Source organism: Ammospiza caudacuta, chromosome 1 (assembly GCF_027887145.1).
Source record: "Ammospiza caudacuta isolate bAmmCau1 chromosome 1, bAmmCau1.pri, whole genome shotgun sequence".
In the NCBI taxonomy this organism is placed as follows: domain Eukaryota; kingdom Metazoa; phylum Chordata; class Aves; order Passeriformes; family Passerellidae; genus Ammospiza; species Ammospiza caudacuta.
In genome coordinates this window covers 141,046,809-141,063,998 of record NC_080593.1, presented here as the reverse complement: position 1 = coordinate 141,063,998, position 17,190 = coordinate 141,046,809, and positions in this window count along the sequence as shown.

Here is a 17,190-nt window from a genome sequence, read left to right as displayed (position 1 = left end):
CTTGTGGGCCTGGTCAGAAGTACTTGGATATTCTCCCAGTTCCAGGGCTTTCTTCTCAGTCACCTTCTTTCTGCCCGGAATTAATTTGTTTTGGTGTAATCTTGTATTTCTAACTCAGAATCATCTTTTTTGTTTCATACAGTTATCCCATCTGTCATAGGAATTGTACTTCTAAAATTTTTGTGAGAGTTTGTAGTAAGTAAAATGGTTTTATAAATAGATATGTAACATTTTGTATTTAGTAAATACCTGGCATAAATATTGTGTTAGAATTCTTTAGAAAGAGTAACAACAATGGAAATGAACTTTTTCTTGACATTTTATTAGGAAAGTATTGCAATAGAAATTGGCTCCATTCACAGATTTAGTAAAGGAATCACCCTATTTTGTCTTCAAAAATGTGAATTTCTTGCTATGTTTAGAAGAAGGATCTGGGAGTCTTTTCTTCCTTGTGCAGGGATGGTTATTAGTGTTGCCATGAATACAGAGTTTACCTGTATTCATGGAATACAGCATAGTAATAATAATATTCATAGAATACAGCCGAATAATAATACATAGCAGAAGCTTTGTCAAAAACTCCTTTCAAGGACTTGGGGCACCTGATAACCTGATTCTTGGTGTTGCTCTAATAACACATTTTTCATCTGATCTAGGATCAGCTTCTGAGCCTTTTTATTTGAACTGTCCAGATCCAGATGTGCTCCTGAATATTTGCATTCTGTCTCTGCTGCTTCTCTTCATGCTTTGCTTGGTGTTCAGCTATATCCTTGTGTTATGGTTTAGCTCCATCTGGAAACTCTGTCCCAATCAACCACTTGCTTATTCCCACACCAGTGGGACAGGGAAAAGACTCAGAAGAGTAAGAGGAAAACTAATGGATTGAGGCAAAGACAGTTTAACAGGGAAAGCAAAGTGAAACAAGGAATTAATTCACAGTTTCCCACAAGAAGGCAGGTGTTCAGCCATCCCCAGGAGAGCAGGGCTCCGTTATGAGTAACCGTGACTTGGGAAGATGAATGCCATCACTCCAATTGTGTCCCCCTTCCTTCTTTTTCCTCCAGTTTTGCATGCTGAACATGATGACATATGGTAGGGAATATCTCTTGAGGCACTTGGAGTCAGCTGGTCCAGTTGTGTCCCTTCCCAACTACTTGTGCACCCCCAGCCTCCTCACTGGTGGGATGACCCAAGAAGCAGAAAACACCTTGATGCTGCACAAGTGTTGCTCAACAATATTCTATGATCTACATTATCAACACTGTTTCCAGCATAAATCCAGAATATAGCCACAAAAAAGCTACTGTGAAGAAACTCTAGCCCTAGCAAAACCAACACAGTTTGTCCTTATGTTTCTCTCTAATAGCCATGGGTTTTATCTTGTCCCAGCTTCTTTCTCTGATATTCATTCAGAGAACTACATAAGCATGTGTAAATCTCTTACCACCTTACATAACAGATTTTCCAAGTGCTCCATCATTCCTGAAGCTTGAATACATTCTGACACAAAATATTTTAAATACTTAAGTAGTCATGATGACAATCTTTTAATAAGAATTTATGATTATAAAGATGGTAAGAAAGGTGAAATGGCCTCCATGAATTGAGTCTTTGAGTAACCTAGACCTATGTAATTTGAAGAAGAAATACTTGGAGGGGAAAAAAATATGACAAAATCATGCTGACCAGAGAATGGTCTGTGGACTCATTCTAGTTTATTGGGACCAAGGATGTGTCATGGTGCTACTGTGCTTATATACAAATATTTCATGCAGCAACAGAAAATGTTTTTAGAGCAGAAAAACAAAACATGAAGACAAAATGTCACATAAATAAAGATATCTGATGTCTGGTCATAATATTTAGTGTCTATGAAGTAAGACTAATGCATTTCCTGACTGCTTTATCTTAGCAGCTGAAAGGTGACCACAATAAGATTTACTTAACAAGATAGCCTTGAAATAACATGTAATGCAGTCTCAAATTCTGGCTGGGAAACTATACATTCTTAAACTCTACAATTTATTCTTTGTCTTTCTGTCAGTCAACAAGGGATTTGTATATTTCAAGCATAAAAATCAGCATTGCTGAAATATACCAATAACAGAGATCAGAGTGAAATATAGGCAAGACAGAGACCCATGGGACATATAAATGAATTATGCAGGATTTAATTGATATTTAATTGCCTTGAAAAGAAATATAAGTAATACAGAAGAACTAAACAAATAAATCTAAGTTTACAGAAGCACTTTACCAAACAACAGGAATACTGAGTACTGGTGTGATGAGATTGCTAGCAATAAGGATTATGACTTTGTGAAGTCATAGCCAAAGCAAGCAATATGGGTTCCAAAGGAGTAAAGAAAAGATGGACATCTTTCTCATGTATTTAGTAGACATCCAGGTAACAAAAACTGTTCAAAATCAAAAGAATGAAGCACAAGGCAAAGCAAATAGGCAGAACATCCTACCAGAATTCCTATAAAAACTGAATAATATGGTAAAGAGTGTCAGGAGGAAAGGAGATCTCCCACTTTAGTTTCAACTTCTCCAGCTCCTAGGCTTGATCATTATAGCTTTAATGGCTAATAACTACCAAGAATGGCAGTCACCAGTTCTAAATATATAGCATCAACTCTATAATGCATCTTTATTATGTATACTCACAGGTAACTTAAGTTTTAGGGGCCAACTGTTCTGTACACATAGCGTTAAAGATCAGTATTTTGCAAGAATTGACCATTCAAAGTGCTTTGCTAACAAAAGATTTGTGTAAAGTTCAGTTTTAAAGAGGCTTGGTTTGCAAGTATTCTAAATACTCCTATTATGGTTTTCTCAAATTTCATAATTGCTGTTAAGTATAAATATATACTCAGTAACAACTGAGGAGTGAAGAGATGAAAGGATAAACTGTTGGAAGGACCTCACTGAAACTGAAGAGAGGGTTTTTTTTTTTAGTTTTTTAGCTGAGATGAAGGTGAAAGGGCTTAATCTTAATTTTTAGCAATTCATGGAGAATAAGATGTATAATCATGTGTTCTCACAATCTTGCAGCCACCAAGAAAAATAAGTCAGAGTGTCTGTTAAGTTTAAAAGGGCAAAGTGACACCTTCCAGCATGCTCAGATGTACCATAATAAGTACTCCATTATTTCAGGCTTTAATCACCAGAGTATTTATAAGTGTTGAATTTCTGCAAAGTGGCTTGCTGATAAAATGCCACTGAGGCGATGTAAGGAGGTGGGCACAATTAAATTTCTAAGATTTAGAAGAAATTTGTTCCCATATTAGTCTTCTCTAATTTAAAGGATTTCTGTTTCTAATCTGTTAATTATTTATGAGCTTTAAACATTTTGGATGCACATAACTGTGTATAGTAAAAAGGCAGGATATATAATACTCAAAAATACAGAATAATATATATGTATAATTAAATGTATATATGTAATGAATGGAGGGAAGAGTAGTACATGAGAAATAATATTTAAAGAATAATAAATAATTAAGGCTGTAAATGACCTTCTAGATCATTGAGTCCAACTGCTAGCCCAGCACTGCTGTGTTACCACTAAGACACATCCCAAAGTGCCTTATCCTCATGCCTGTCAAACACTTCCAGAGATGATGATTCCACCACTTCCCTGGGCAGGCTATTGCAATGCCTGAAGCTTCTTAGCTCTTCTCTGAACTGGTTTTTTTATACTTTAGAAAGAAACACTAAAAAAAATTACATATACAGTAATGTAATGGGTAATGTACTGAATATGTATTACATATGCAGTAATGTAATGAGAGGGTGTATTGTGGGTGAACTTCAGTCAGCAGCTTAGCCTGGCACAGCCACTTGTTTACAAACACTGTAATAAGACAAACACCATAATTCTGAGAGTCCTTCCCTTCTTCCTTCTCCCCCCCAGCTTTTATTGCCAAGTACAGTACATATGATATGGAATATTCCTTTGATCAGTTGGGATCATCTGTACCAGCTTCTTTTTCACTTTTAATCTGCTTGCTCACGGGGCAGCAAGAGAAAGAGAGCAGGCCTTGATGCTGTGTAAGCACTGTCCAGCAACAGTGAAAACACTGGCGTGTGTCTGTGACGTTTTGGTCACCAATCAAAAACAAAATGCTGTATTTGCTGCAATGAAGAAAATTCCATCATGGTCAACCAGTCCAAGGTGGTGAGTGCAGAACTGTTATCCATTAAATCTTGCAATATGAGAACAAAGAAGGCATTTGTTTATGCTAATTTGTGGTCGGTTAAAGAATGAAGGGTAGAAATTATTCGTAAGCAAATGAACCCTTCTGTAATTTGTTAATGCAGAAGATTGTGGACAGAGATTATATCAGTAGGTTTTGAAGATTGGTTAAACTATGGGAGATAGGTCCATAATTTGATGTCAAAAAGAGCAAAGAGCAATATATAATCTAACATCTCCATGGACGAGAATAAGTGAATTGAGTGTGTAAAGCAGCCAGAATAGGGTAATTTCCTACGTCTACATTTAAAATATTGGCTACATATCAAATATTGTAACATTTTAGGGTCCCAAACTTACTGTGTAGTGCTTATTTTATTTTAATTGATCAATGAATCATGTTTCTTATGAGGCAATATAAAATAGTATAGTAGTTTTTATATTTTCATTTTTCATAACATTTCTGTCATGGCAAGTGAGAAGAATCAGTTATTTTTGTACACCTTTTGCATGTGCGTAGTTTCTTTTGTATACAACTAATATACTTTCTGGCTTTTTTTTTTTTAAATTTCTTTTTAATTACCAGTCCAAGATAGTTAATAAGAAACAAAAATATAGTAACTCAGTCATCAAAACGTTTGTTTCTTAAATTTTATATCACTGTGAACATTATCAACAGCTGATTTGAGAGCAAACATTCTAGCAAGCAGACTTTTGCATTTAATATGCAAAACTTTGAAAAACAGAAGATTTTTGTTTGAAATGATCCTATGAAACAGACAAAAATTTTATTTTAGATGCCTTACGTAATCATATCTTCCACAAAGACTCTTGTATTTTAAGCAAACTCACACACACAGAAACCCAATCAACTAAAAAAATCCACAAGAAAAATGCAAGTATGCTTTCATAAACTAGACAGTGGTATGTTTTCAGATACCAAAGCTATGTTCTATTCTGTCATTTATCTTAGGAAAATAATATACTTCCCTTGATCTTCATATTATCTTTTAGCAATTAATGAAATGAATCACATAGGAATTGGCGGGACTGTCTTTGGCTGGAAAAGAAATTACTTCCTCCAGCTCTTCACATGCTAAAGGAATGTATTTCTATCTGAAACATGAATAAATGACGGAAGTCACGTGTTTTCCATTGTTTCCTTCTATACAAATCTGATGGCTCAAAATTATTGTTGTGAGGGAAAAAATTGGTTGATATTCATAATTAAACCTGTTCTTTTATTCTGTCTGCTCAGAGCTTGTTACATATACTCTGAGGCCCTGGATTCCCTGAAGAGATAACTAGACAAATTCTTGACTGTCCTAGTTTGTCCTATTTTCTCCTTCTCCTTGGAAATTAAGTAAGCTTTTTTCCCATTTCATTTTGCCAAATACTTGAGTCAGTGAAAAATAAATGTCTTTTTAAGCAGAGAGTGTAAATAGTTCTCTCTTAATGGATTCTATAACTAAACTGTAGATTAAATGAAAGAACTCTTCATTTTGGTTTCTTTCTTTAAAAATACTTTTACAAATAATGAAAGCTTTGGATCTCACACTGTATGGGGTTTTTTTGACTATAAAATATGTGAGAAATTTAGGTTTTTCAGTTAAATTGCAGCCTTCTCAGGAGAGTAATACTTTTGAAAAAAACTATTTTCTCTCCTTATCCAGGCAATGAAATCTTTGTTTAAGAGAAGTTATTTTCCTCCTCTGTAGAGATACTCATATTTCCAGTTACACAGCAACAAAATACATTGAACATCATTGAAATGATGTCCAGCAGGGAAATCATAAGGGAAAAAAAGTTATAGTATGACTCTCCATACAGTTTGTGGGATTAAAGAGGATATCACAGAGGGCTTTAGAACCACTTGACCCTTTCTCTTTAGCACCTATATATATATATATATATATAGTGTGCATACTCGTGCTCTTACAAGCCATAGGCAAGGATTGCCTCTCCCTCATTCCCTGAACAGTTTAGCATTTGTAATGCTTCAGAAGTTCAGAAAAAAATATTTCATAAAGCTTTTTATGTGAAATATTATTGCTAGTCACAGCGTGTTTTAGAATGAAACTCTAAAAATTACCGGATCTGCTATTTAGAGTAGAAAAGTTTTCATTTACTATGTAGAAGTGCTGGAAATTAAACATAAAATCTGTTCCCTCCGGTATTTACTCAAGAATAACCATTAACAGTATACATAATGTAGCTGGATGTATATGTTTTCTTAACTAATTGAATTCCAGAACTTTCTCAGGGGCGTAGTCACTGATAGATACCTGGTATTATTTGTAGAAGAAGATGTTTTTAAATTAAGGGAGAAGATTAGACTTGATGATCAGTACACCACAGAAAAAAGAAGCTATGGAAAAATTTTTCTTTGTTCCTATTTGTTCAGACTATAAAACCAGCTGGAAGATGTTTGTCATAAATTGCATTAAATTTTAACAATATAATAAAAGGTTAGATGTTTTAAATGAAGTTTTATAGATTTTGGGCTTTAGTAAGCAATTTCTAAATAGAAATACCATATATTTCATAGACAAAGACAGGAAAATGTAAGCAATTCTCCTACTTGTTTTTTTCAAACATCAGAAATGTAAACATTTCAAAATGTCATAAATAAAACTTTCCTTCTCATATGGTCATATATGTATATATAGCTATATTAATTGGCATTATGTGTCATATAACTTTTACCTCATGTATCTTCATATTTTAAACACAGAAGTATGTCTTTTAGAATTTCAACAACAGAAAAGCAACAATACATACAGAAACCCACTATCACAAAACCCCCTTCAGATTCTTCCTCAGGTATTTTTTACTCAGATGTTGTGAAGTGGAAATCTTTTGAAGTTTATCTTTCTTCTTTCTTACTTATAGATTTCTCTTTCTCCTCACTTGTTTCAAAGAGAAAGTGAAATAAACAAAGAAAAATATAGAGACTTTGGGAGTTGTCTGAAAATTCAGACACTTGAGTTCAAAGACTCAGAAAGGAATCTTACTTTTATAAATAGGTGTTTAATTGTAATTCTGTCAATGTTTATTTCCTGTTTTCCAATACAAGGGAAAATCCAATTGCTGCAGTTATTTCCCTTTTTTTTTCTATTCATTAGGTAAGTAAAGTAAGTGGTTAATGAGAGTGTAAAAGAACAAGCAGCTCTTTCCTTTCTTTTCTACTATGAAGTTTCAGAGATTTCTTCAATTCCTGAGAGGAGCAAGTATTGTATCTGATTTTAAAAGACATCTGAAAAGAAGATTTATGTTATAGCATTGAAACTTCTAAGTCACTCTTAAGAATGTGTGCCTACATAAAAAAAAATTGGGTTTTGATTAAAGGGGGAACTGTAGTTAATATTATGGAAATGTGGAAAAAAAAGTTCGTCTTATATGTTCCCTTCAAACACAAAAGTAAGTTTCATGGCCCATAATAGAGACATTAACAAATGGAAGAGAGTCCAACAAGGATAATTAAGGGATTGGAACATCTCTCAGATAAGGAGGGCTGAGATAGCTGGGACTGTTCAGCTTCAGGTACAGAAGGCTCAGGAAAGTACTTAGCAATGTTGATAAAAATCTGCAGAGAGTGTACAAAGAGGACATACCCAGGCTCTTAGGAGTGGTTTTGGTGACAGAAAACAAGGCAATGGGCGCATACTGAAACATAGGACATTCTCCCTTAGTATCAGGAAACAATTTTTACTGTGAGAGTGAATAACACATTGGCACAGACTGCTTGGAGGGGTTGTGAGGTTCCCTCCTTGGGGAAGGAAAAACCAAAAGCAGTCTGGGATGGTCCTGTGTGACTGGCTCTTGATGGCTCCTCTTTAGCAAGGGGCTGGACAGGATCACTTCACAGGTCACTTCCAATGTCAGCCGTTGTGTGAGTCTGTGATTTCAAGTTTAGGCAATTCAGACAAAATCATGGTTTAATCCCAGCCACCAATGCAGAGCCACACAGCCACTCTTTCAGTCCCATTGATGGGATGGGGAAGAGAATTGGGAGAGAAAAAGTGAGAAAATTTATGGATTGAACTAGTTCAATAAATAAGGAAAAATCTGTTCACACAAGTAAAATGAAATGAGGAATTCAAAGTACTACACTGTATGGTATGGAACATCACCAATATTGGCTGTCCTAGACGTGCATCCCCAGCCACCTCACCGGGGCAGGATGTGAGGCAGAAAAAGTCTTGACACTTTGAAAGCACTGCTCAGAAATACAAAAAAAAAAAAAAAAAAAAATAGTGTTATAGTCTGTTTCCATCACAAATCCAAAACAGTCCAATGCAAGGTACTGTGAAAAAAAATGACTCTATCCAAGGCAAAAGCAGTATACACAATTAGGCTTCTCTTCTCTTCTCTTAGAAATTTCTTCATTGTTAATATCACAGATGCTCATGATTAAAGATGCCCATGACACAAATTTCAGTTTTGTACAGCGCACAGTGCATTCATTGTATGCTAGTATAGAGTTAGGTATGTTTTAGGGGCTTTTCACATATATTTTATTGGCTCAATGTGAAAAGGACAATAATAAGAGTAATGACAAAAATATTAAAAGTTCTCTATAAATGTAATTTGTTTTCCTCACACTGAACAATAGTTTACATCACAAGTTGTATTGAAATCAAAAGCCAGAGAAGAACAGTGAAGCAATTAGGTCTAAAAGGAGTCATTAATAAGCAAAGGCTTCACCCATTCCAATATTATTGATAAAAACTTAAAGCAATTCCTATATATTTTTAAGGCTAATGATTTTCAATTTAATTTTCTATTTACCTGCTCTGGGACAAAGGAAACTGCTGTCTAGGCACAAGAATAATTAGGAAAAAGAAACAAAAACAAGTAACAGCTACTTGCATTAAAGTAAAACTCATGCAAAAAATGCAGCAAAACATCATTTTTTCTCAGTAGATTTGCTTGGATTTAAAAGCTTGTCAAGGTCTTACAAAATAATATAGGAGAATTCTTTCTAGTAGAAATAACAAGACTAATATATGACTCCTCTGACTTGGAGAAAGCATCTGATGAATTTGTCAGATTGTGTCCTTGTTCCATAAAGCCACACGGTTCCATCAAATAACATATAGCTTAAAATGTCTTTTTCTTTGAAGTGGACAAAGCTGGGACATATCAAATGGAAACAGCAGGTGATAGAAGAGACAATTGTTTCTATGAGAATAGGTTAAAGTACCAAGTGAGGAAAGGCCCCATTTTAAGCTCCTCAACTGCTTAGTCCAAATAAATGGAAGAGGCAAAATGAGGGAAAATAAATATGCTGATTAGTGTTATCTGGAAATGAAGAATATAGTTTCAGAAAATTTTTTCAGATTTTGATACCTTTAGGTATTCACATGGCAAGAGATCAACATAGGAGAAAGACCTGCATTTTGCTCAAATATATGAGAAACTGTTATGATTAAAAATTGGTCTGGTTTTGCCTCCAGTGTTTCCTCAGACCAGAAACTCTGTCTTAGACTAGGAAAAAAGTCCATGATAAAAATTCAATTAACTGGTGATAAAATAAATCTTTTCAACAGTGAAGTATGTTGTTGAAAATTTCCCTTTGGATTCTTGGTTTCTCATCAAAAGCAATAGCAATTTGGTCTCAGGATTATAAATTATAACCCAAAATTTTGTTGAGCTGACCTTAAGTAAGCCACCTAAAATAATCTAAGAAATATACCATGTAGTCAAGGACTAAGCCAATGTCTCCTGGCTCAGAGGTTTTTTAGTTTGTACAGAACAGGATAAACTGCACTGAACTGTGCTTCATAGTGCCACTGAAAAAATGTCAGAAGTGGTTAAACCATTTCCTACAACAGTCACAGAGGTTGCAACAGTGCAGATTTAATCTAAATTGTTTTATTTAAGTGCAGACACATCCTTTGTCCCTTGCCATTTCAAGAGTCACCAACTTAGTGGCGACTGCAAAGAACCGAATTTTGTTTGATTTTAAGGAATTTTGATTGAATGTTCTAATAATAATACAAGTTGACGTGCTCAAATGAATAAGTTAGGAAAAATGAATAAGTTAGGAAAATATTTTTTTAATTGTGCAATAAAAATGTAATGGAATTCTAACTGTTTTCTGAAAACATATTTCTGCAAAATATGGTGTCAACAAGGGAAAGAGGAGAGGAAGTAGAAAACAATAAACAATAGAATTTCCACCTAAATATTTGCTTCACCCTGCATATAAACAAAAAAAATAATCCTGGAAATAAAAAGAGGATTATCTGGGTAATGGGCAGAATTAGAATTCCTAGAAAATATGCCAATTTGTTTTTCATTCCTCAGCATGAATTTTCATTAATTAGTCTCCATACAGTGACTAAAGGGAAAATGTGACACAGCGTTACTAATTGCTGAGCTGAAAAACACACAGAAAAAAAGTCTCTAATTAAATATTTTGATGAATATTAATGGTATTTTAAATAAGGATTCAGAGAAAAAAAAAAAAGAAGGAAAGAAACATCCAGCTGGTTGCCTACAGCATTTAGATTTTGATGAATGATAAAAAAGAAAGGAAATAAATCTCATATACAAGTCAATTGTTCCAATATTCCCAATTAATTTTTGACTACAGCAGGAAAACATTAGACATTCTAGAGTTTGAAAGCAAGAGGCATTCCACACCTTTATCAGTCATATCTCTGATATTAGTAGGGATTTTCTGTCTTAAACTGAGTCAGTAAAATTTGATCCGATCACTTGGTATTTATGGTACATAACATAATTTTGAAATTAACATAACATTCAATTTTGAAATTGAATAATCTAACACTAAACTAAAGACTATTTGCAAACTCCCCCCCCCCCACCCACCCCTTCTTTGACAACTAACCTAAGAACTGGAATTTTGGTCGCACTCTCAACTGATTGAGCTCAGTGACCTCAGGTCTGGCTCCTCATCTAATCCTCGGGGGTGCTTGTGGTGGCACCACCCAGGTCACACCCAGGCACCTGCCTGGAAATCTCCTTGCCTGTGTGCCAGAGAGCTTGCTTCTGGAAGAAACCTGGTCCTACATGGTATCTGCACTGGAGGTAAGGATACCACTGGATAATACCAGAAGAACACTTGTACAGGTTCATCTTGTCTTCCCTCAAAGCTCGTAAGAGGACTGTGGCTCAGCACAGGCTTGTGGCCAAATTCTACAGAAAACATACAGGAAACCACAACAGAAAATCAATACTTTCTTGAATCTTCTTATCAACCTTTCTACTAAACACATTTACCTTTTATGTTTTTAAAATCCTACTTCCTTTACCTGTGATTTATTAGTATAGTTATTTCCTATTTTTCTCTGTGCTAATTCTCTCATTTCTGTGCATTGTTTCTTGTGAGCTACATTAAGTCCTTTCCCACAAAAATTCAAAAATTTCCATGACTCAGCCCCTTACTGCAATTCTGTCCCCTGTATCATCTTCTGATACTGAGTCTTCATTTCTTTTCAATTTCATTGAGTTTGGGTTTTTTTTTTAGTCTGTTTATTTGTTTCTGTGGGGTTTTCTTTTGCTGTATTTCATATATATAGATATAATGTATGTAATATTTATATGTATTAAATATGTGTGTGTGTGTATGTGTGTATGTAAAATGACATCTTCTTTAGTTTCCTCCATTTTTCCCAGCCAATGTGTAAAAATATTTAACCTGTACGCTTTTATAAGCCACCTCAAAAACATAAGTAAGGCAAATTGTTAGGAGCCGAAGTACTTCATTTCAGAGAGCATTTAATTTGTCTGTATGAACACCTATAATTACAAAATAAGGCTTCAGAATAAATGGGAGGGGAGAATGTGCACACAAAAAGTGTTTTAACCAGTTTTTGCAAATTTTTGGAATTTAGAGGATATCTGAGAATTTTTGTTGCTAAGGAAACTGCATCTTTTAGCTCTATTTTCAGACCTGTCTTTTCTGATTTTGTTGCTATTACATATTTCTTGAGGAAAAAAATCTGTCTTCTAAATACAGTACAGTTAACATCCCTACTTGGGTAAAAATATTAAGAAAATGTATTTGAAGGAACATGTATGAGTACTAAAGAAATTGACAGATACTGAAGAAAATGCGTTCTGCCCTAAAAATATTCAAATTGCCATAGTTTTTCATACTGGTCCAGTCCCTTAATGTTGCCAATATTAAATGTTTAGAGACAGATGAATATTCAGAAGGCACACTGAAAGGCCTCACTACCCGATCTTTAGTTCATTTGTTTTTTCCTAATCCTGGGAAGCCAGCGTCCTTTCTGATAATAAATTATTTGGTTAGTCTCTTCACATTGTTAATATTCTGTTGCAGAACATTCTGTTACTTATTATGGCATACCGTGAATAGCTATTCTCAGAAATTAAAACATGTATCCATTTTCTGTTCATTCTGTGTGGTGCTCTCTGCACATGTTATGGAAGAAAAATTAGGAACTCTCATTTCACATTTCAAACCTATTTAGGTAAACTATGAAAGAACTGAATCCTGATCAGATTCGCTGCTTGGATATAAAGCATTATCTACTTCTATTACATCTTCTCTCGGACAAGGTGAAAAGGACTGAACTTTGCAATCTAAGAAGTCTAACTTCACCTACTTGCATTTACTTACCTTTACAACTCCTAGTAGTTTTGAAAACTCATTTATTACCAAAAGCATGGAATTATTTTTACTGCCAATTAGCTTAATGCTCATTAGGGAAAACAGTGACTTATTCAGAAATTTTATAACTATTTCCAATAACTAGGATCATTAACAGACCATTTTGTAATTCTACTCAAAGAACTTGTATGTAACTTCATTTTCTGGAGTTTTTTTCATTTTCTGAATTTTTTCAGGCATATCTCTTGACTTGGAAAAACACTATGCGTATAGAACTCTCTGTGCAAAGTTAAGGGTACCTTATTTTGAGTTATAAATTTTTTGGGGAAACATGCTAGCCTGGAAGCAATGCTGTATATAATGTCTGACTTTGGAAATGTGCATTCAGATACATTTTCTGTAAATATTCCGAATGTGCTTTGACTTTGACCTTGTGGAACTACTAAGGTGATGTGTTTTCCATTTTCCCAGCTCTGCACCAAGATTGCCAGTAACAGTTTGATTTATTGTCTGCTCTAGTTTTTGAATTGAGTGATTGCTTCCTGAAAATTTTCAAAGGGAAGGTGTTAAATACCAGAACGGTTATTTTTCATCATTATGAAGATAAGGAGAATTATTATGAATAGTCTTATATTGCTCCTATATTGGAAATAACTCTCCAAACTTCAGGGGATTTGGAGGAATATTAAACTGCCTGAGTCTCATGTTTGTTACGAAAGCTGAAGGGGTTACACCAGTTCTTCAGTCTGTTGTATTATTTGTTTTGAGACACCAGCTACTTGTAAAGCAAATGTAGTAGTGAGGTGTCCTTTTCCTCACTGATCTCAACTTTCAAATTCGGAAAATGCACTTCCTAATTTTTGCCATTCTTCGCCTATTTTCTTTTCCTATTATATGTTCTTGGATGAAGTATTTTTTTAAACAAAATAATATCTTTCCCTTTGCTTAATATTTTAGATCCAATATCCTACACACTGACAAAACCATTGGCTTAAAAACGTAACTCAAAATTTAGGGTTCAACTTAAGATCTCGCAAGGTTCCAAGGAGTATTATCTTCTGGAAATTCCTAAATTCGTAGGTATTACAATCTTGGAAAAACAAATGAGGTCTATGCATAATTAAAGAGAGCTATTTACTGTGCAACTGGTAGTCTTTGTCAATGCTAAAGAGAAATCAGATCAGTATATCTAGTGTTTATTTCTCTCTTACAGAATTTTTTGAGATATTATATATAAGAATATCTGGGGGTCAATAGGAACTGAACAGAGTGAGATGCACAGCTGAATAAAACTCACATGATAAACTTTTCTAAGTACTATTTTCTTCACAGAGGACGTAAGTGCTCCCAAACTGACAACTGTACAGCAGGTCAAGATACCATGTTGTTAGGATAATGTTGATCAGAACTATTAAGGTGTTCCTGAGAAATGCCTCTGCTCTGCTAGTTTGTACCCAGTTAGTCTTTTTCAGTAGCAATCACAGGTAAGAAATTAGAATTGGACAGATCTGTGAGAAACAGGAAAGGTGGGAAGAAAAAGAATCAACTTCCACTGAGTCACATTACAGAAGATACTGCTGCAGACAGGAGGTGGAAAGGACTTGGCCTTCCTCAGTGGCAATCTCCTCTCAAAGAAAGATTTTTCTGACAGAATAAAAGAAGAAAAATTTAGATTGTTTCTCTTGAAGTTTGGATCTAACTGGTAACTTCTACTACGTGAATTGTTGTTCAGCGCATTGGAAGAGCAGAAAATCTTCAATGACTTCTAGAAAAAGTTTATTTTTCTGTATTGGCTGTGAAGATGAGTCCATTAACATAAGAATTTTAGCTGAGCACATTGGCTCAGTTGGATGAATCAGATTTTCTTTTTGAAGATATACATAAATTTAATACGTGCAGTTTAAAATCCATGATATTATGAACCTGGACTATTTTACAATATAAGTTTTATTTTTTGTATTTCAGAATAATCAAATTATATGCTTTAAAATACATTTTAGGATCCTTAAATTCAAATTGAGAGAGCTTATATTTTAAATAGAATTCTTAAAAACTGGATATATATTGATACAAAGTAAATGTTTGCAGATATAAGCAAATGCATCAATTTTAGCCTTTCTAAAATTTGTTTCCTTCGGAAATTTTTTGCTTGTTTTAGATAATGTAGGTGCAACAGACTAACATTTATTACTACATAATTATAATAGCTAATTATTTTGCACCCAAAAGTATAGTCACAAACAAAGAAGATTTTTTTTCAGTTTACAGATGTTAAAATGCTTTGTAATGTATGCATGAAGTATGGTATCTCAGTTACTGAAAGAGTTCTGTGTTTAGCCATAATGCTGCTGTATATCATGTTCAGATTCTCGAGAAATGACTTGGTTTTAGACTGATGTGCTGTTGCTATGTGATTAATAGTAGTAGCAGAATGTAAAGTACACTGGTACATACATACAACTTATTCTCTTCTTTTGTGTTGTAACTTGAGAAATATTCAACTGCTTTACATTTCTGAGAGGAGATTCCTGGGAGCAGCTTAGGAGTCAGACCATTCCAAGGTTCATTCCTGTTAGGCTGCATGTAGCCAACCCCTGGTTCAGCCCACGCTCTGTGAGCATCAGTTCAGGCCATTCGGTGACTGTCAGTCTCAGCCACCAGGGACATTCATTCCTCAATTAATATAAGTAATGCCAGCATGACCTTAAGAATCATAAAATACAAATTTTTAAAATTCCTTATAACACTGTGATAACCCTCTTAGCATCTTCATATATGCAGGCTAATAACATCTGGCTCCTTTATACAAGAGATACAAATATATAAAATACTGAAGTGTCAACTCTAAATACTTTCTGTATATTTGGACACAAGATTCTAACTTTGAAAAGCTTATAATATCACAGTGAGAAAAAATGAGAATAGTAGAAAAACCCTGCAATTTTCCTAATTTATGAAATACTTTATCATCATTGAGAGCTCAGGTGAACCTTCAAATCTGTTAATGAACTGGATACTATAATTTACCAGTATGAAGAGAACAATGGTTAGGCAGGGATAGTTTCACACACTGAAGTTTTGCTTTAGGGAAACTCACCTTCAGTCTGTTTTATCTAGTGCCAAGTACCAGCATCCCTGCTGAGGCTTCCCTCTGTAAATCAGACTCAAGACAGCCTATATGATGAATTGCTGCAGCAGTTTGTTGCTAAGGTTGCTGACCCAGGCTAAAGAGTCAGGCTTCAATGTTACTGAGGTGTTCTTACTTTAGCAAGTGGTGCCTGAGCTGGGTTCAGGTGCTCAGTCATAATTTGAATTGTTACACCCATTGGTGTAACACAGGTGGCACCACTGTGTCCCTGAACTGTGTCTGGGTTAATGAATTAAACAGAGCCATGCTTAATTACTGGGCAGAGCAATTACTTTTTCTTTACTAATGAATGATCAAAATAGTCCTTGACATTTAGGACTTTGAGACTGTGTAAACTAGCACTTCCCCAAATGCTTCTCAGTCACAGTTTAGGACAGTAACATTCTTGGCTGGTTTTGAAGGCTGAGAGATCTTATAAAATTATGTGTTCAGTTCTCTGGATGCATTGGCCTTTGTGTTTGGGAAAATGCCTCCTCATACTTCATTTAGCAGCAAAAGTGTAATCATAGGGACCGTTCAGAAGGGAGTTATTCATGTTAAGTCAGAGGGGAGCTCCACATTAAAAAAGGTCTTTGCCAGTTTGAGTAGAAGACATTGAACAGTTTGTGTGTGATTCAGGTTGTGTCTGAGTAATCTGGTCTAGTGAAATGTGTCCTTTCCTCAAGGACAATCTTTACAGTCCCTTCCAACACAGGCTATTATTCTATGACCTTATGTAACTACTTGTTTTTTTCTTTTGAATATATACTTTTGTGTGTTAGCATAAAAAAATCAACTAAAAAAAGCACTATGAAAGATATTTCCATATATAGATGTATATATTATTTGTTTAATTCTTGTGAATAAATGCAGGAAATGTAGAATATAGGAAATAGGAAAGTAATTTCAGTATATTTATTTACTGCATATAATCAGTTTTTCTCTCTCCAAATTTCCAAATTATATTTGATGTGAGCAGAAAGGATTTAAGTCTTGCTTTGGGCAAAAAGAGAAGAAAACAGAGCCTGTCTAACCAGAAACTTTAGAATTGAATAGGTGACGTATTTTAGAGAGTTGTCTTTGCTGAAACAGTATGAAGCCTCAGACAGTGGACATTAACTTTTAACACTGAGCTTCCCTGCAGTGCATTTCAAAAGAAGCCTGTAGACAATGTTTAAGAGGAAAAACAGGAGAAAATGTATGCAGACACCAGAAGCTGTGGAGACTTTTAAAGCCTCCATGAGTTTTAAAATA